The sequence below is a fragment of the Anabrus simplex genome, chromosome 8, assembly GCF_040414725.1.
Source record: "Anabrus simplex isolate iqAnaSimp1 chromosome 8, ASM4041472v1, whole genome shotgun sequence".
NCBI classification, from domain to species: domain Eukaryota; kingdom Metazoa; phylum Arthropoda; class Insecta; order Orthoptera; family Tettigoniidae; genus Anabrus; species Anabrus simplex.
In genome coordinates, this window is record NC_090272.1 from 77,450,754 (window position 1) to 77,473,667 (window position 22,914).

Here is a 22,914-nt window from a genome sequence, read left to right on the forward strand (position 1 = left end):
AAAGTTCATCTGCGTACAAGTTCAAATATGTAAGTATTTTCAAAATCGGATAATTACTTTTTGAGATATAAATAAGAACAGCATGCGCTGTTTTGCATGCCGCATCAGACGGCGTGAAGTCGGGCAAGGACATATTGAGGCGCAAGCAGTTTCCTGGGAGTGAGTTCAGCCACAGAATGAGTACCAGGCATGTAAGTACCTCGTACACATGTGATGGGTTTGCAAAGTGTGTATGACAGGCGAACACATGACAGGACAGAAAGGGTTGACGTGTTTAAAACGAATAAAATAAGTACTTTGCCTTAAAAGGAACATAACGAAAGCTATAATTGTCACTGGTTTTAGTGTACAGTTCATACTACTCTATGAGTTGAGAAATAAACAAAACACAAAACACCGGAAGAGTTCCTTCTAGAAAAGCAAATGTTCAGAGCTGATCGTAGTGAGATGGCAGCAACACTATTATTTATGTTTTATTTTACACGCATTGATCTCCGCAGAGCTCTAGCGTGACTGTAGTAGCGTGCATTCGGGAGAGCGTAGGTTCGAGTCCTGCCTCGCCCAACCTGACATTGATTTTCATGGTGTCCAATGTTCAACACCAGGCAAATACCGGAAAGGTACCTTTGTGATAAGCCACAGCCGACTTTCTTTCCAAATCCTTTCCATTCTCATCCGTCAGAAAAAATCGCTAAACTGAGCGCAGCCTATTACATGTCAAAACAAAACAATACAACTTTAATCTTCCTTCCCCGTTGTGTGTTCGCCAGTCATACAATAACGTTGCACACCCGGGCTATGTTACGGTACATCACATTATATTTACAGTGCATGCCTGGTATCCATTCTGTGGCTGGAACCAAGGCCAGGAAGCAGCTTGCGTCTCAATATGTCCTTGCCCGACTTCACGCCGTCTGATGCGGCATGCAACACCGCGCATGTTGTTCTTATTTATATCTCAAAAAGTAATTGTCCGATTGTGAAAATACTTACATATTTGAACTTGTACGCAAACAAACTTTTAAATCAGCTGTATAAATTTGTGCAGTTCCATTTAAAAATATGAAGTTAGTATCAATATCTCGGTTGTTAATTACCCCATGAGACTAAGTAGCACGTTATTTTACAAGACCCTGCGTACCATTTACGAATATGAAAACAGAATATCTTTAATGGTTTAGAAGTTATTTGCGTGTAACATGTTAGGTGAATAACCCTGTATATATTGAAATTAAAATTTAAACATATTTGAGTCTTATGTTATCCATACACCAAATATTTAAGTAGAGAAAATAAGACTTTTATGTTTTGACCACGCCCCCTTTCTGAGAGCAGCACTTGAAGAATTTTAAAACTCTAATTGAACAATGACTCTTAATCTCAAGATTAACATTAGAAGACAAAAGTTCTGCTATGTATCTAAATGCTATGGATAATAAAAGTGATTACTATTATTCCTCACAGTTAAGGAACGTCAGTTGGACTACTCCATCTTTCCGCAGTTTCATTTCACGACGTTATTTTGGCAAATATAAAAGAAAGTGGCCTTTACGATTAATCATTTTAACAATATTAGTCAATGTAATATACTGCTTCATTCCTCTAAATTAAGGTAAATCGGCAATCAAAGTCAATATCACAACATCAGCTGGACTACTCCATCTCTCCGCAGTTTAATTTCACGACATTATTTTGGCAAATATCAACGAAAGTAACCTTTATAATTAATCTTTTATCAACATTAACCTGTGTAACATTCTCCATAGCTCTAAACTGCGATAAATCGGCAATCAAAGTCAATATCTTTTCCATAGAGCAAAAACTTAGGCCGCCAGCGCCAAGTGTCGAGCTATGAAACTAGTCCGATTGCAGTGCGTGGACCCGGTTGTCAAGGTTGGTAAGGAGCTAGCTGGAGCGACGCATGAAGTCGGCCGTGTGTTCGCAAAGAAGCACGCGAACCGAGTGAAATGGGGAGGCTGAGAGATATAGTCGGCACTCTTCAGGTCGAAATGGTCCGGCTCCATGGCTAAATGGTTAGCGTGCTGACCTATGGTCACAGGGGTCCCGCGTTCGATTCCCGGTAGGGTCGGGAATTTTAACCTTAATTAGTTAATTTCGCTGGTACTGGGACTGGGTGTATGTGTCGTCTTCATCATCATTTCATCTTCATCACGACGCGCAGGTCGCCTACAGGTGTCAAATCAAAAGATCTGCACCTAGCGAGCCGAACTTGTCCTCGGACACTCCCGGCACTAAAAGCCATACGCCATTTCATTTCATTTCAGGTCGAAATGGTGATAGCTAAGAAATGCGTTTATTAACTAAGTGGGAGCACTTCAATCAATTTTGTGCACTTCTCAACGGGAATACTACACAAGGTATGTGAATCTACCAGGAACACAGCGTCGGAAATGTGGTCTGGAGACCATTTGACTCTCAGATTACACTCAGTCTACAGTCAATGATCGGACCGAAATCTGTACTCGTTAGTGCTCACATCGACACGTCAGCCATCTACATGAGTTCATCGACGCCATCTTCATCTACGCCATCAAGCACGTCGACCAGGTCTGAATCGCATGAGATGGAAAGCGAACAATATAAGCAAACCCGACGTTTATCAAATCTGGATCAGGTAGTCCTGACGGTGAACGTAAACGAATGTGTCCAGCGCAATCACCAGCAACGCTTTCTGCAGAATCAACATATACGTCACCGAACTCCATCCTGACACGTTCAGAAGCTTCTGGAACTGATCTCGGCATATCTCCGCTGGGTGCTAACACGTCGGTCGCCCATCAGCCAGTTCATGTACGTAGTTAAGCATAGGCAGACCAGAACCCAGCCATACCATCAAACATCCGTCAACGCAGTGTCCTTACGCAATGACTTCAGGCTACCATACAACACCAACATTCTACCTCATTAAACGCACCAACATCGACTATCCAAGGCCAATGTCAGATACATCTACCAACTTATTGCAAAATTCACTCCGAACTTACAAGACTATCAGTTGGAAATCCAATAATCTATGGATGGCTACAACCTGAAAACATCTAAGCCCTTTTATCATTATTTCTCCAGTAACATCGGTGCCCACAGATATAGGCCTCATGCACGAGCCACCAATGTCACTACACAACGTCCAGCCCGACGTTCTGCGCTGTTCGCACGTCCAGCGCCAATTCTATCCATTGTTGCTTACGGTGTGGAACGATATCATACTGTTGACGAGGTGGATGCTGAATTGAATCGGTTATTTGAGAAACTACACATGTCCATTTTTGGACAAAATGGGTTTAACGCATATATGTGAACATTATACAGTATGTATTCGCATCTTTCATAGAGAAATCATACATGTCCGCCTAATTTCAAGGGTTTTACTGGGACCTTGAAAATCGTGTTTATTTGAGGAAGCAGTCCAGGACATGTCCAGGACATGAGTTGTTTCTCAATTAAACATTCCTGGTGACAACCATATGAACCAATGACACTGGTCTCTATAATTGTCGCTGTTCAACAGCTGTTGTTGTAGTTCATCATGGAAGAATCGAATGTTGTTGTGGACATAAAGGGAAGGAAAAAGGGACGTAAACAAGTAGAGTACAAGTGTGAGATTATAAAGAGAGCTCGCATTAAGGGCTTACAATATGAAAACTGGAGAGAGGACATAGTGCAAGAAAGACATCGTGGGGAAGCATGCAAGTAAGTATACACAATATAACCTAAAATATTAACTTCATTTATTGGTATGCAATACCTTGAAAGTGTTCCACATGACGTGAGGGAATTACATGTGTTTTCCGATGCTTGTGGTGCATAAAATAAAAACCACACCGTCCTACGAATGTGGCTAACAATGACATGCCAAGGTCGGTTCAATGTCATACACCACCATTTCCCTACACGAGGTCACTCGTTCATGTCCTGCGATCGAGATTTCAATGTCATCGAAAGGAAGGTGAGGAGGACTGATGGAATTTGTTTGCTGACGGATTATGTTGAACTAATAATAACATCGAGCAAAAAAATCAGTTTATAGTCATTATGGTGGAAACCTCTGATAATGTACTGCAGTTCAAAACATGGTGGCCCCAGTTCTACAACTATTTCTGTAGAATCGTGTGGTAAGCATTTAGATGGAGAACACAAAGTATTTTTCCAAATAAACAAATTTAACCATTTTACCTTCAACAGTGACATGAATGGATCAGTAATTGAAAGGCCCTACATTGACAGTGTGGTAAGTCATACATTTCGGCTGTCCGCAACATCTTCAGTGCCATCATTACCCACTGTGAAAGCATACCCAGAAGTCCGTCTCCCAATCAATGAGCAAATAATCGAAGATGTAAAGAAGTTACATAGATATGTGCCCAATGAGGATGAAATCAACAGCTTCTACGTCAAGATTTTATCCTGGTCTGCTGTTAATAGGCAGGACGCATCTGAGGACCTTGACTAAAAGGCATGACAAGACATTCTCTTGGCGTTGTTGTTAACAGGGAAGATGTCCATAAGTAACTATAATAAGTGATATTGTTAAGACGGACAATGTTAGAAAATGTTCTGAATTTTTGAATGTTAAGTTGTTGTATGAACGGAAATTTAAAGATGTAACTTTATTATAGTCTATAAGAAAAGTGTGATATGTAGTGTGCATAAGTGTTTGTAAGCATTAAATAACCTCATTTTGTTATGTTTTTGAAAGCAAGAGTTCTTTTATTTGAGAAATCACACATGTCCAGTGACTTTCAGTCCCCATGTCACTCTTGTTTGAAAACTTTTTTTTTTGTAAAAAATGACCAGAATTATTAAAAAAGGTGTGATAAATAATCAGTGTAAAAACTAGATACAAATTCCAAACATTAGAAGCTGTAGGCAGTTTTTTCCACTTTTCTCAAAACTAGTAGTAGTGGACATGTGTGCTTTCTCAAATAACCGATTCAATTACAGCTAGAAGGCCACCAAATCTACCGAGTTATTCGTATAAGGAATGTTCAAGGACGAACTGCGCTCATTAGCAACCTCGACGCTCTGCTCTGCTGGGGGACGGCCCATGATTTATGCTCGGCGCTATCGGGAGGAGCCATCCAGAACATCTCCATCCCAGAAGATTCGCTGTGGAACGTGCCAGAGGTTCGACCATGCTCCAGGGGCGCCGTGTAATCACCCGGAGGTATGTGCCATTTGTTCACGTGAGGAGCATCTTACTCATACATGCCCTTAACCATCATGCTTTCAGTTATAAATGTCGATCCAAACCTGCTCCTGAACCTAGTAAGCTCGAAACTGTTGTCCCCGTCCAATCCCAAGACCTGCCTACCCCAGTCCTCGTCCTTCCCCTACCCAAGTTTTGAAAACATTATTCGTTTTATTATGATGGTGTTGCAGAACATCCTCACCCAGATCCAATTAGTGGCTAGATTAGTGCTGAACGCTCACGTAGACGTGGCCTACTCGGGGAATATAATGCACTTTGCATTTTCCCCTTACCGTGCCCTTCATGTGTTAGCTTATTGAAGATGTACTATGCTCAGGGGCGAATGCTGGTCATGAAATTCAGGCTTGCTCTTCCATTCGTGAAAGTTGGTGGGGTGGGACATGCATATTTCTGAATGAATAAAATTTATAAACCCAATAATCGCTAAATCACATGAACATTTTAATCATCGGTTACATGAACATGCATTCAAACTGGTTATGTCACACCTACAAGAATGGCCAAAAGAATAACAATCAGACACATTTTATAATATTATTAAGAAATCATGACAAGTCAGTGAACGTCAAACTATGTACACAGACAAATTGCTACTATTTATTAAATCTTCCTACTTGAAAACAAACTCTACTCTGCGGCTTCTCTTTACAAAACTATCAATAACTTCATCATAGAAAGAGGACTGTAATCTAATTTTTGCAAGCAATCCTTTTTCAATCGACAACATAGCTAATGACGATATCCTCTCCTGGCATTGAGTCGATCTGCAATATGTATTAATGCGTCTCAGTGTTGAAAAAGGACGTTCTGCAGAGGATGTAGTAGCAGGAATTGTTGCTACAAGTTTGATGAGCTTGAACATTTCTGGCATACCCATGTACAATTTATTAGTATGCATAAACTGCATTGAGTCTGAAACACTTTTCTCTTTAAAATCAGAAGATGAATACATCACACTTAATTCTGTTTTTAAGCGAACAATGTCGAAAAATGACCCATAGGTCTTTTCTAGGGCAGTAACATCACTGTCTGGAAACCTATTTCTGTGCTTCTCAAACAAATCACAATCCAACAGCAAGAAGAACACAAATTTCTTTATGTATTTAAAACGCTCTCCTATTTGGACAAGTGCATTGTCAATAATTTCATTGAATAGACGTTTGTATTTTGATTTTTCTGGTTCATCACTAATTCTTCGATTTTTAGAGCACAGCTGTCCTCCATAAACATCAATTTTAGTATCAACATGTGCGTACAAACTATCAAAATCTTTTCTCATAGACTGGATATTTAAAAAGAGCTCCTCAACCTTCTTGCCACAGTACTGAATATTCAGACTTTTTGTTTGTAAAATACTGAATACAGTATCGGAGAATGAAAAAATCTTGGAGAACACTGCCAGCAGAAATCTAGTGTTGAACTTAAGTAAGAAGAACAAAAATCCTTGTGCTTTCAATGTAGTGTCTTCATCCCAGTCGTCTGAAGTATCCTGTACATGTAGAAAGAATTTCACCAGCGTATCATAATATTCCTTCACAGTATTAATAAGACGTGAAGCAAAATTCCATGTCGTTGGTGCTACTGTTGGCAACTTCTTCTGAACAAAATCTCGAAGAGCAGCTATTCTCTTTGTAGACTTTGAAAGAAAAAGCAGCAAGTACTGACATTGTTTGGAAGAAAATTGTACATTCTTTGATTTTTGAAGCAGACTGCTCTAGTGTTAAATTCAGTAGGTGGCTATAACAATGCACGAATGTCGCATATGGATACTGGTCTTGAAGTAGTTTATTAAGCCCATTCACATGACCGGCTAAGACAGCAGCACCGTCATATGTTTGAGCCACAATCTTTTCCTCACAACTGAACTCTTTTAAAATAGCACGAACATGATTTAAGAGGGCTCCAGCAGTGCGATCTTTACTAACGTCAGCAAAACCAAGAAACCTCTCTTGAATTTCACCACTTTCATCTACAAAATGGAGTAAAGTAGAGAGTTGACTTATTAATAATATCGGACGTTTCGTCCAACATTATTACCACAAAAGTTGCTTGTTTAAGCTTCTCCTTTATTCTTCTCACAATTACTGAACTTATTTCTGCTATTAAATCATTTTGGATTGCAGACGACGTCCCTCTAAAAATGGTGGAGTCTTTCACATGAGCTGCCAGAAGAGGATCATATTCACTTATAATTTGTAGAAGTTCGATGTAATTCCCTCTGTTTACGGAAGTTGCAGGCTCGTCATGTCCGCGAAATGGTAGTTCCTGTTTTGCTAAAAAAACACTGCATCGATCACTCGTTTAAGTATGTCACGATTTTTCTTTACTTTTTCATTATGAAGTTGGTCACTGATGCGTTTCTGTTCATCCAGCTGGTGGTCGATCCTTGTATGCCCAAAGCCCAAAGAAACACTTCATATGGTTTGCAGATTTCTCATGCCTTGTAATGGACAGTGTCAAGGTGTTCAAATTGTCAAAGCCACTTTTACACCATACACCGTTATCAGCAGAAAATAGTAAACACGGCCAGCAAAATAGTCTATTCAGTTTCTTGGACCCTGTCAACCAGTACGTTTTATTATATTGAGATACAGAGAACGAACGTACATATTCTCTATTTTTCTCCCTGTGCTATGTCTTTAAATCTGGCAGCGCCTGCCATTCTTAATAATGTCTGTTTTCTCTTGGATAGTCCTCTGAGAAAATGGATTTGGAAACAAGCTGTCAATAATGCACGGTTCGGAACCCATTGCAGCACGTCAAATCATTCAGAATAGATGGTCAGGAACTTACAGTACACTACTCACTGACACAACACACTAGATCTGTAGCTCTCAGACCAGAGCTTCCAACTACACATTATAAACGTGACAGCTTGCAACCGGCCTTGGAGAGAAGAAACCTGCGCGCGCATACATTTCTCGCTGTGTCGACAGCTCCGCTGGAGCTCCTAAGACACGAACAAGCCTCGCAGGACTCGCCAAGATATATGCAACATGTGATTTGCATAATGCAGATCTATTACAGATACGATACATATTGTATTTTTTTTAACTCGCCTGCTTTAGAAAAATATTGCGCTTGCGCAGCAAGCGTAGCATGCTCAGAGAAATCGCCCCTGACTATGCTAATATAAGATCTCTTAATGCTAATCGGTCGCTGCTGGAAACCTCCGTTTCCTTGTATGCCCCGGATATTTTTATTCTGAACGAGACATTTCTGACGCCAAAACAAAATCCACAATTTCACCTCTTTACTTTATATCGAACTGATCACCCGACTCAAGTTCGTGATGGAGTAGCTATCGGCGTCATTCAACATGTTTACCAATTCCCAAATAATTTTACAGAATATCTCATCCTCGAAGTCATTACCCCTCAGAAATAATTCACTGTTGCCATCACTTATTTACCACCCAGATTATTAGTTCCATTTGTTAAGTACATTGACTCGAAATTTTCAGATTATATTTATGTATTTTAGCAGACCTTAACGTAACTTCCTGCTACCCCAATTAACTTTTAGAGCTCAATAATCTGTGTACTCATATCCGGGGCATATGCTTCCACTTTCGCTTTCACAATCTTCCTGCAAACAACTCCACTCCAGATGTCCTACTCCTATCACCTTCGTTCGCAACCTCCTTAAGCATACAAAAGCTCGTCTCTATAGGCAGTGATCATACCCCTGCACTTATTACTCTTCCTGGTTACTTCCCTGTAAGAAACAATCCCCCTCGACCCCCTCCTACTAGACGTTTTTCCCATGATACGAACTGGAACGACTGCCGAATACTATTACAGACTTACTCCACGATGCTGTTCCACCCTCCACTATTCCTACCCTATTTTCCTTAATTTCTAAAATAGAGAGAGCTATCCTAACCACAGATAAACTCCATATTCTTCATCATTCCTACCACCCCTCTAAACCTTCAATCACCACCAAAGAATTACGCCTACTACACGTAGCTCATGACTATTACAACGCATATACACGTACTGAAGATCCTACTACGCTACAACATAGACGAACATTATGTCACGCACGTTCCTATATTAAAGCTATTAAATGTAAACTGTGGTTAGACAAATGTAATGAGCTAGTTGAATACCATGACTCTAGACAATCTCGCACAACTTCCCATCGACAAACCAAAACTAACACACCTCTCCCCAATTACCCTATAACGCACCCACCCAGTCACCCACTAACCCACAAAGACAAAGCTAATTTAATTGCTGACTACTATAAATCTGTCTTCTCCCCATCACAAGCCCCTAATTTTCACCATCCTCACGAACCCAATATTAACACCTATACTCATCCGACCTCCCTGAACTACAACCATCCTTCCTTCATTTTCCTCAAGTTGATTGTACCCATCCTTTAAACGCTCCCATTACACCTAAAGAAATCCTTCTCTTCCAGAAACATAGGAAAAATACACCCCCAGGCTCAGATACCATCTCCTACCGACATATTCAAAAACTCCCCCTCATTAGTACCATATACTGTATACATATATCCTCTTTCCTGGAGTAACGCCAATATCCTACGTTTCCTAAAACACCACAAAAACTCATCCGACATTAGGTCCTATCCTTGCTCCCTGTCCTAAGCAAGATCCTAAAAGGGTTTCTGAGTAGGAGAATATCCTCTTACCTTAATTCTCTAGGTCTTATCCCAACATCTCAAGCAAGCTTCCGTCACCATTATTCCACACACGACCACTTATTCCATATCTATTTATCCCTCAGTTCCTACCTTCATCCCCTAGTATGCCTAGACGTGGACAAGGCGCTCGATTCTGTCTGGCACCTTCCTATTACCATCACTATTATCAGATTTTTCCACAATTACCGTACACACAGATCAGCAGAAATAATCCACGGCACCAGCTTCTATTCCTTTCCTATGACAGCGGTTATAGTCCAAGGATCACCTCTCTCTCCGCTCCTATACATTATGTACGCCCATTATATCCCTCATCCAGACCCTCCACTCAGATTCTACCAATATGCTGATGATCTGACCATTCTTGCTCTTACCCCTACCACTGTCACCCTCACCCGTCATTTTCAGAACTATCTATCCACCCTAGAAACCTGATTAAACGCCTGGAATATAGGCATTAACCCATCCAAAACCCAATTTATTTTTTAAATACCTGAAAACAGGCCAAGCCAATAATAATCAGTTTATTAAAGAAGCCCTCATCTTATCTCCTTTAGCCACCGCAATCCTCAGTAACGGCCGTACTCCTGCAATATCCTATCTTTTTCCTACACCTATCATGCAATTTCCCTTCCTCTGTTATCATTGTCTTTACATTATTAGTCATATTATTTTCACGCTTTATCATGTATACGATGCTCCTCGCGGCAGTGGTCCAGGCCTCGTTAATAACTGTGTCTAAGTGTTTTAGAACACTAACACTGTCATTGCTATAGATTCAGGGCCTCTCAGGGTGCATGCGCCTGGTGCATGCACTGTGCACGGTGCAAAAGACGACTTCGCTTGGTTGCCCAGAGTGTAGACCCCCACTCCTCGATTTGGAGAAATAGCGCTGTCTCTCTCTTTCCCCACGCCTGTCTAGCTCGCTCCCCATGTCTCCCTCTTCCTCACTTGCTCCGTAGCGCTCCAAATCCGAGCCGAGTTGAGCCGAACTTAGCCGAGTAGCCAAGAGACGAAGCGTTGGTCCGAGCCGAGCCGAGTGGAACCGATGCACCGTGCATGGAGCTCTTGCGCCTCGATTTGCACGCGTGAGATTTTGGGGGTTTGAGAGGCCCTGCGGGTATATATGTTCATTTTCACTCATCTTTTTTCATTCTCAAGTATACATCATTACTGCAGTATTCATTCATTTCCGTCCACAGTCACCAATAAGTTCATTTATGATCGTCTTATCATGAAATGAGTAAAATTGTATTATTCTGGTATTAATATAATTATTATTCTTATCATTATTGTTACGCTTATTATTTTTCCTGTTATTTGTATTCTTCTTCTTATGATTATTACTACTCACTATATTACAGCCTTGTACCTATCTTTGTGTTATCAAGTGCTCGAGTTCAAGGCACGAGAAATTTATTTTTGATAAGCGACAGGAAAAGACAATAGGTAATTTTGTTCTGTTGACTACTTTTATACAATGAAATACAAGTGCTTAAGTGTAATTTAAAGTGCAACACAAGAATTGCAACCAAGAAGAGACAAATACTACTACGTAAAGCTGTGTAAATCTGTGCATTTAACCAATGTACTGTATATGTTTTTCTGGCAATAAACGGGGGATATCAGGGGCCAACTATGGAGGCTGTGACGCGGGCACTCCCTGGGGTATGCAGTGTGCGGTTGCAGTCACCTCTACGCCAAATCAACAAATAACTAACCCCTATCAGTGTGTGATACACATACTTCACCATAATAATAAACATACAGGGTCTCTCATATAAAACCAGACCGTTCAGCGGCGTTTCTACTCTCCGAGACCTAAGCAGCTGTACGAGAGGCGCGCGCATATACTAGACTTAACTAAAGTTGGCGTCTGACAGGTAAGGTTGGAGGGAGGAGCACTGCACGTGCCATTTCACGATGTTGCCACATTCCAGAATTCCTTTCTACATGCTCTTACCCCTCGCTTCCGGCTCACTTGTTCCCTCCTTCATTCTGACCGCTGTAATCTGTTGTAGACTACCTGGCCAGGCGGTGTCGTCCCATTTGCGATCACTCTTATACAATCAGGTTCTTATCAGTGACAGTGAGAGGTTTGGCAACTCCCAGAAAGACGAGCTGCCCTGAAGTTTTATCTCCATGGCAACCGCAGTCGCCCCACCCTCGTTTCCATGGCAACCAGACAGCCACTCCCTTTATCCCGCCTCGGCAGGCAGTAAACGGACCTCCCTCTAAGAAATGTCAGATGCCAACTCTTATTGTTAGCAGTATAGTTCTTGACCTTGTAAGGAGCGTGCACGTGTTCGACCTGGCATCAGTAACCAGTCTGAATCTCAGCTGTTAACATGGTGAGACAGTTATCATTGCAATACCCTATTGTCGTATGTAAAAGTTATTTTAAGTACGAGTCGGCTCGACGGATACACGATGCATTTGTTCAGCAATTTCCTGGTGAAGTGCCACCTTCGCGAGCACAGATTCACGTAATTGTAAATACATTTGAAACTACTGGCTCAGTGCTCAACAAAAAACATGCGCGCACAAACAGTTTTAATAGAGGTAAAGCTAGATGACATTGGTACGAATCTTCAACGGTCAACTAATAAATCACTCACTAAATTAGCACAACAAGTAGGGGTTTCGGTTTCTTATGCATATAGAGCTACAAATCTGTTACACATCAAACCGTACAGGTTGACACGGGCCAATTGTTTAGAAATCCAGCCACAAGAGCGAGATGTGAGTGGTATCTTGCATCTTTGGATGGTCTTTTATTCGACCCACAGCTCGTGTTCTTTTCGGATGAGGCCTGGTTTCATCTTAATGGTCGTGTGATTAGTCATAACTCTCCCTATTTGTGTGCAGAAAATCCTTATGGTGTTAAAGTCCCTCATTATTAAGGATACAGGGCCTTAGACAGCCTTGACGGGCCTCGGGCAAATGACTTAGACCACCCCCCGCACCTCCCGCTCTAGCCCAAAAATGCTCCGGGCAAGAACATTTCGTTCACCTCCCTTACAGAAACGCTAAGTGATTCTTTTGTAAATTTCTTATTCATTTCTTGAAGTTCAACCTTCATAAAATGAAATCTAAAAAATCTAAAAGGTGAAGGTTAGTTTTCGAAAATGCGTTTTCCAATTCTTAAAAATTATCCCTAGTTTTACTGAAACTTTCAGCACATTAACGAAGTCTTTAGGCCTATATAGGTATACTGGACTAGTTCATCACTATATAATTTTTATATACATTAAATTAAATTTGACTAAATTCTCCTAAGCTCTATCTAATAGGTTTGTTTGTATAATTGAACGCTCTTTGTTATTTCACGAGGACTTATAAGGTGAGGCCTCCCTTTCTTTTCTAAATGAAATGAAAGTAATAGTCAGTAAGCATTTGAGATAAAATATACACTGACTGACAGAGCAAATGCAACACCAAGAAGGAGTGGTTCGAAAGGGATGAAAGTTGGGGAAAAACAGAGACGGCACGGACGAATAATTGATGTTTATTTCAAACCGATATGCAGGTTACACAATGCGCACGGCATCGACTCAGTAGGATGTAGGACCACCGCGAGCGGCGATGCACGCAGAAACACGTCGAGGTACAGAGTCAATAAGAGTGCGGATGGTGTCCTGAGGGATGGTTCTCCATTCTCTGTCAACCATTTGCCACAGTTGGTCGTCCGTACGAGGCTGCGGCAGAGTTTGCAAACGGCGTCCAATGAGATCCCACACGTGTTCGATTGGTGAGAGATCCGGAGAGTACGCTGGCCACGGAAGCATCTGTACACCTCGTAGAGCCTGTTGGGAGATGCGAGCAGTGTGTGGGCGGGCATTATCCTGCTGAAATAGAGCATTGGGCAGCCCCTGAAGGTACGGGAGTGCCACCGGCCGCAGCACATGCTGCACGTAGCGGTGGGCATTTAACGTGCCTTGAATACGCACTAGAGGTGACGTGGAATCATATGCAATAGCGCCCCAAACCATGATGCCGTGTTGTCTAGCGGTAGGGCGCTCCACAGTTACTGCCGGATTGGACCTTTCTCCACACCGACGCCACACTCGTCTGCGGTGACTATCACTGACAGAACAGAAGCGTGACTCATCGGAGAACACGACGTTCCGCCATTCCCTCATCCAAGTCGCTCTAGCCCGGCACCATGCCAGGCGTGCACGTCTATGCTGTGGAGTCAATGGTAGTCTTCTGAGCGGACGCCGGGAGTGCAGGCCTCCTTCAACCAATCGACGGGAAATTGTTCTGGTCGATATTGGAACAGCCAGGGTGTCTTGCACATGCTGAAGAATGGCGGTTGACGTGGCGTGCGGGGCTGCCACCGCTTGGCGGCGGATGCGCCGATTCTCGCGTGCTGACGTCACTCGGGCTCGCCTGGACCCCTCGCACGTGCCACATGTCCCTGCGCCAACCATCTTCGCCACAGGCGCTGCACCGTGGACACATCCCTATGGGTATCGGCTGCGATTTGACGAAGCGACCAACCTGCCCTTCTCAGCCCGATCACCATACCCCTCGTAAAGTCGTCTGTCTGCTGGAAATGCCTCCGTTGACGGCGGCCTGACATTCTTAGCTATACACGTGTCCTGTGGCACACGACAACACGTTCTACAATGACTGTCGGCTGAGAAATCACGGTACGAAGTGGGCCATTCGCCAACGCCGTGTCCCATTTATCGTTCGCTACGTGCGCAGCACAGCGGCGCATTTCACATCATGAGCATACCTCATTGACGTCCGTCTACCCTGCAATTGGCATAAAGTTCTGACCACTCCTTCTTGGTGTTGCATTTGCTCTGTCAGTCAGTGTATTAGCAACCCGACGTGGTTGTAACATAAAGTACAATCCAATTCAAAAGTGTAGTACAATACTTAAACTGCCTTAAAGTTAGAGTGATGTTTAACTTATCTAAATTTTTCGTGTGGCCTGCTATTAATGCTTTTTGTTCCTAAATGCTAAATAAAAGGGCTATCTCAAAAATGTAATTATTAATGGTTTACTGGTAGGCCAAGTACCATATTTAGAAAGAAGAATATGTTATTACTAGAGATGGGAATTATAGGCACGAATATGTTAGAATGCAAATGTATTTGAACTAGGCGCAAGTGTATGTTACCCGCATGACGGTTCTGGGGTGAGATTTGCATAAATATTATCGATCTGAACTATTAGAACCCCTAAAATTTATGCAACTCCCCGACATATCTGTAGAGCGGCTAGATTTCACTTGCGCCTTGTTCAAATAGGTTTGCATTCTAACCTATTCGTGCTTATAATTCCCATCTCTAGTTATTACGCAGCTGAAGATAAGGACGATTCAACTTCCGGCTTACCTTTACCTTATAAAAGGAGAGTAAAGGAGCCTGGCGTCAAGTACATTTCACATGAAGGATCTTCGTGCTTCCCTTGATGCAGAGTTATCAATGGTAATTTTCTTTGCAAGTTTACCCATCCCAAGGCTTGACAGTCTCTCTTGAGTCATTGTAGAGCAAAGCACATTTTTCACTCTCTTTAGCGTTGAAAACACTCTTTCGGCACTGGTAACAGTTGAGGGAATAGTCAAATAAACACGCAAGGCAATACATAAGGCAAATACGTTTTTAAAAATCTGTTCAAGGAAGTTTGCCCTTTTGAAGCCTCCATCTCGTGCACTTCTTTTGTTTTTTCCTTTTGATACCCTGATTTGTTTTTATAGTAGTTGTTCATGGTGGCTGATGTTATACTATTACAAAAAAATCAAATAAAAAACGAAAAACAAACAGTTAAAAAAGTCAACAAGTAAACTTACTACGGCGTAAGTACTACACGAATACGATCACTCAACTAAAAAATTAAGATCGAAAATCAAACAGATAAACGAATTTCGCTGACAATGTTAGCAACTAACGTTGTTACAACAATAAAGAAAGGGTGACGAGACAAACGGTAATCACCACCACCTTAGAGCACTCAAGCCTAGGGAGTCTTTAATTTTCACGCCCTTAATGGTCTTGTCTTTCTTTAGCCGATACCTTCATTTTTCGAAGTGTCGGACCTTTTCCATTTTTCTCTCAGATTAGTGTTATATAGAGGATGGTTGTCTAGTTGTACTTCCTCTTAAAACAAAAATCAGCACCACCACCACCACCACCACCACCACGGGGGGGGGGGGTAGGCAGTATCAACAACCGCACGCTCTTCCCCTGTAGATAACAAGAGTGCGGTTTCTTCAAAGCAATGTAAAACCTACCCTTTTCTATTGTATGACTTACAATCACGAGAATAAAAGGACAACCGCTAATAAATTGCAGGCACTCCGCAATTACGACCAGACATTTTTGGTAGTTTATTTCATTTAATTTTCGCTTTTATATTAATTTAGATAATTTTTTTGCCAACTTCGACCCGAGGCCCAAAGAGAGGCCGCGCCCCGGAATAACGACCCGAGAAAACCGGTCTACCTACGGGTCTGGAAGGATAACACTTCCAGAATCATTTATAAGGTAAGATTTCATATAAAATTGTATGCACGCTTAAAGGGGGGAGAGCCAGCTTAACAAAGGAAAAAAAAAGGTTAATATTCATTCGATTGTTAAAAATGCTACAATTGTTGTTGACAATTACTGCACATATCCCAGTATTGGCATGCTTCCTGGCAACCAGAAGCAACTTCAATAATGTCAGAATTTTAATAATTTTAAAATAAAAAGTTCAAAATTTCCCGCCTTTTTAACAATATATCAATGTTTCCCCTTATAAATTCCAAGTTTATAAGAATTTTCGTACTTTTCTTTTTTTAAAGTGTGTATCAAACCTCCAGCTACAAAATGAACTTCAATCATTAACATAGACTGTAATTCGGATTTTTTGTTGGGTTTTTATTCCGAGCACCAGAAAATATTAATATTTTTGTAAATAAATATGTTATATAAAATCTAATTTAAATCCCATTGATCTGAATGAGGTACAGATTGTAGTACAACACTATGGGAGGAAACTCTGAAAAAAACATAATTATCCGTGAAACAGTAAGGGAGTTATGAAGGTAACCGTTTAAAAGGCGGGAAATTTTGAACATTTTATTTTAAAATGTTATAATTGGAATTTTGACATTATTGAAGTTACTTCTGATTGCTCTGAAGCATGCCAATACTGGGATATGTGCAGCATTTGTCAACAACGTTTGTAGCATGTATAACAATCGAATGAATATTGGCCTATTTTCCCTGTGTTAAGCTAGGTCTCCCCCCGTTAAAGCAGGGCGGCCGCGCGCGACGTAAGTTGGGCTGAGGCAGCTGCTGTAGTGCAGAGTACGAACGCCGTGAGCTCGGTTTGGGTTTATAAAAGAGACCCTGTTTTGCTACTTTACAGGCCAAAGAGCAGGAATGAAATTAACTTCACGAGCGAATTCAGCTTACAAGAACATCGGATTAAAATTATGAACAGTGTTTCATAATTTACTATTGGAGCTCAGTCTTGTAACTAGCTTATACAGGTGACAGGTTTACGCTATTTTAGTTCCGTCTATTGTAACAGGTTGATGTGCTGCAAGTTTTAGTAATACTGTTTAATCTTGGTAATCCCCTTGAACGTTTTACATTTAAACGTGGTTTCAAAAACGTGACAGCATAGATTTCCACTTTATATCTGCTGGTGGTTTGCTCTCTCATCCTAAGTAATTTAAAATGTTCTTTTCTTCCGTATTTCTTTCCATACAAACTTAGGGTATTATCGCCTTTTCCATACCCATTCACCTTCACTTCTAGCTCTAGATCATATACCTTGTCTTCTTCTTCTTGTCCGACTCGTTGGCTGAACGGTCAGCGTACTGGCCTTCGGTTCAGAGGGTCCAGGGTTCGATTCCCGGCCGGGTCGGGGATTATAACCTTAATTGGTTAATTCCACTGGCACGGGGGCTGGGTGTATGTGTTGTCTTCATCAACATTTCATCCTCATCACGACGCGCAGGTCGCCTACGGGAGTCAAATAGAAAGACCTGCACCTGGCGAGCCGAACCCGTCCTGGGATATCCCGGCACTAAAAGCCATACGACATTTCATTTTCTTCTTCTTCTTTTCCCTGATACGTTTCTGCAGGTAGTTCACAGAGACTCTTCCAATCTTCTCTTATTTACCACAGTTCATCGTTCATCCCCGTTTCACACTGTAGTCATCTCCGATTTAAGTCATCCTCCATTTGATTCCTCCATCTTGTTCGCGGTTTTCCAATTGGTCCTTTTGTAGATTCTGTCAATTCCAGAGCTCTTCTTCGTAATTTTTCTTGCCCCATTCTTTTGACGTGACCGAACCATTTCGGCCTATTTCTCTTCATAGTTTCTTTCAGGGGTGGGGGTGGGGAGTCATTTGTTGCGTGTTTCGTATTGCTTCGTTTCTTATCTTGTCCGTCCTTGTTTTACCCAAGACCCCTCGCAGAAAGCGCATCTCTGTCGTTTGTAATCAACTCCGACTTTTTTTTTGTCCAAGTCCAACATTCTGATCCATAGGTCAATATTGGCAAAAAACAAAAAAACCCAACAAAAAACAAAAAACCTAGTCATATGCTTTATTGATCCTTGCAATAACTGCTAAGTCATCAGCAAATGCTAGCACGTGTACTAATTGAATCGTTTGTTGCAGAAACAGCACTTCTCCACTTTTTGACACTATATGAGTTATTAATGCTGCCATGATTAATGCACGAAGGGCTACCATTTTGTGCAGAAAAAACACTTCTACCATATATCTCTGCCTGTCAGTCGCGAATGAAAGTTTCTGTTTTGTGCAGAAAGAACACTTATCCTGGAGAGGTGTTGTTTTTACTTCAAACCAGCCCACTTCATAAAGTAGTTGTGTCAGTTCTTTCACCTGAGTCGCTAGGAGGAGGTGTGAAAAGAGATGCAAAAGTCGCGTTTCATATAAATCAATTTATGGAGTTTCAGTATGAGGCAAATCATGTCTTAGGAAAATACTGTATTGATAGACTATGCGTTCATACTTTCAAGTTGCTTATTTCTGCAACCCATCTCCCTGTGTTACCAACTAGACTTGCTTATCCACAAGGCTGTGTTCCATTGAATGAAAAGAAATGAGCAGACATAAAGAAGTTGGAATCTTACACACCACAAGAACACCATGAGTTTTATAATGAACTGTTTCCATGGACAACATCAGCGCAATAGAAGTGAGAAGCATTGTTCAAAGGTAAGAGACTTACATGTCACTTGTATTATATTGTGTTATTTTACGAACTTTTGAAAGGGACATAAAAGGAGTATTCTTTTGTTTATTTTTCTATACAATGTGGTCTAATCATAATATGTGCAAATAAGTAAGTCTTACAAATAACTATTAAATAATGGGTTTAAACACTGTATTTCCTCAGTACAAAATTTGTGCATTATTTAATAAAGTTCCTTTTGAAATTGAAATGACGTTAAAATCAATGTTACACTTCCTTATATTCTCAATAATGGTGTTTGTTGCAGGAACAGCACGTCTCCACCATTTTCAACAAAGTCTGTAACGGAACGTATTGGGCTAATTCATACAAACAACCTATCTGTCATAGTCATTTCAACAGTAGAATAAGCATAATAAATATCGGAAGGATAGATATGACATTACACACTACAGACAGTTTTTCCTGTTTTCTGAACAATCTGGTACGTTGGAGAAGTGTCGTTTCTGAAACAAACGATTCAATTGTCTACAAAGTTGTTCCCTGTTGGTTGATTGGCATTGGCACTTTACTTACACCTATACTAAAATTAAGAGCAATGTATAAATTATATCTCCTTTTCTCAGTCCCTTATTCACTATAATCCCATGTGACTTACTTCTGTCAATGCTTTGATATGTTTCTTTAAAATCAAGTGTATCTGATGCAGTTGTTTGTGATATTCATAAAAGTTCTCCAAAACTAACCGAAGTATAAAACATCTGGTCCAAATCGAGCAATTTTTCCAAATTCCTGATTGATAAATCCCCAATGTTTTTTATATAATAGGAAAATTATTCCGACAGTTAAATCCTTTGTTTTTTCATCCTTTGTCTTTACTTCAGTTATTAAAATATTATAAACTAGCTGATGTACCCGTGCTTCGCTACGGGATTCTCAGAAAGACTGACTTTGTGGTTTTCCTAACCTGAAATCTACATAGGTCATTGCAAAAATGTAAGTATGAATGTAGCGATTAAAAGCAATGCTATCATATGAAGTACTCGATCAAATGGAAATTCACACGTTTTATCACTTTTAACGAATAGTGCTGCGGTTAGATTGCGGTGCCAATCTAATAGTCCAAAGTTCCAGAGCTGGGGTGACCAGGCCGCAGATTGCCATGAACACTCATCTGCCATTATTCCGCTAAATATGCACACTGTTCATTCCAATCAGTGCCTCAGAGTAGGGATTGAATAGCCCAAATGCTATGATGATCCAGTGTGTTACGTACCAGTAGTATCAGAAAATTTATAAACCAGGGAAATGGCATGCTAAAGAAGAAAGTTATCTAACTCCCCAGCGACTTCCCATCAATATTCAGGCAGGCTGTTACACTCTGTACGACTGGGCGAGTTGACCGTGTGGTTGGCGGTGCGCAGCTTTGAGCTTGCATCCGAGAGATAGTGGATTCGAACCCCATTGTCGGCAGCGCTGAAGATGGTATTCCGTGGTTTCCCACTTTCACACCAGTCAAATGCTGGGCCTGTACCTTAATTAAGGCCTAAGGCACTCCTAGCTCTTTCCTATCCCATCGTCGCCATAAAACCTGTCTATGTCGGTGCGACGTAAATCAAATAAAAAATACTCTGTACGCAGCAGTAATCCTATCTAGCGGAGATGAGGGGCAACAGAAGACACAAAGCACATCACGACAAACAATGGTCAATGTAATGTTATTGTTGATCAATGTTATGCGCTTTCTATATTGTAGGCCTTCACATTTAGTTTTCTTTCGACTCTGTGATTTGTGAAATATTTCATACCATAAACTGTAGTTTTTTATTCTCCGACTTTACATACCGATTTTCATTAAATACTGCTTACCCATTTTCTCGTTACTCGGCGCTGATATGGACTTAGTAACAAAAATCCAAATTCATTAATATCTTTGTGATCATAGCCAGTACGGTAACAGTGTATAAGACATGAATAATAGGAAATTTAATACTATATAACCCTTGTTAAGTAGCATTCATCGATTACACCTTAATAAGAAATATTTGGGAATTACATTTTAGGCCTTCCCCTAAACTACCATTTCACTCGGCGTGAATAAAATAATTTACAGCCTAGACTATAGCGACTTATTTCGTGACTTTGCATACCGATTTTCATAAAGATAGGACTACTAATAACAACAACATTTGAGAATTATATTTTAGGCCTTCCCCTAAACTACCATTTCACTCAGCGTGAGTAAAATGATTTATAGCCTAGATTGTAAAGGCCCATTCCCCGACTTCACATACAGATTTTCATTAGACCACTAATAACATAAATAGTTCAGAATTCAATTTTAGGCCTTCCCCTAAACTACCATTTCACTCAGCGTGAGTAAAATGATTTATAGCCTAGATTGTAGAGGCTCATTCCCCGACTTCACATACCGATTTTCATTAGACCACTAATAACATAAATAGTTCAGAATTCAATTTTAGGCCTTCCTCTAAACTACCATTTCACTCAGCGTGAGTAAAATGATTTATAGCCTAGATTGTAGAGGCTCATCCCCCGACTTCACATACTGATTTTCATTAAATGCTCTTGAACCGTTTTCTCGTGATGCGTGTACAGACAGACAGACAGACAGACAGACAGACAGACAGACAGACAGACAGACAGACAGACAGACAGACAGACAGACAGACAGACAGACAGACAGACAGACAGACAGACAGACAGACAGACATTACGGAAAAGTAAAAAGTGCATTTTCTTGTTACTATGGACATGACCGATACAGAAATACCATTATTTTCAAATTCTGAGCAATGTACAGACAAAACTCTTATTTTGTATATATAGAAGATGGTCTATTCAACTCTCTCTGCAACATATTTTTGTAACTGTGTTTTATTCCAAACTTCGTCTAGTACTTTTTGTTATTTAGTGTATTGATTGAGCTCCTTGTTCTAAGGTTTTCGGCATTTTTTCTTCATCATCCGATTCCTTTCCACACTCACCATTATTGAGTTTATCCACTTTTCTCTCATCCTCCTCTTCAACATTCGGTACAGGAGGAATAGGTAAATTGATAGATATGTGAGTACTAACAGAGATGGATGTATAGCTAGATAGATAAATATTCAAATAGAGTGATTGATAGATCGTTAGGTAGAAAGAAAGAAAGAAAGAAAGAAAGAAAGAAAGAAAGAAAGAAAAAAGAAATGTATAGATAGGCAGATAGACAGGTAGATAAATACTACGTATATAGTTATATGCATACGTAGATAGTTATGCTGATAGATGACTTACGCCATTATCTATGGTCAGGGCCAAATTCAACTACTGCAACGCCTCTGGGTCCAAATAATTTTGCGCCCTCCTTCCTTATACTTGTTAAGACAAAATTGCAGTTACTATTATTGTTAAATAGTGAATTAAGTAATATATTAGAAGGCCTTCAAGGTATTAATTATCAAACATTAATACTATTAAATAATAATAATAATAATAATAATAATAATAATAATAATAATAACAGCCTTTTCCATGAAGCTGTAGTACTTGCTGACAAGTACACTGTTCTGTATCCATACAATGCCTCTGACCCACATACAAATCACCAAGTATCCCTGCAGGAGAAAGAAAGGACTTGGCGAGAGAAGACCCTCCACGGAAAATACTACAGCAATCTAAACCAACAGAGCATAGACAAGAATGCGTCGTGTATGTGGTTACAAAGTGGGCGCTTATTTGGGGAGACAGAGGGATTTGCAGTTGCTATACAAGACCAAGTAATAGCTACAAACAATTACAAAAAGTACATCATCAAAGACATCAGCGT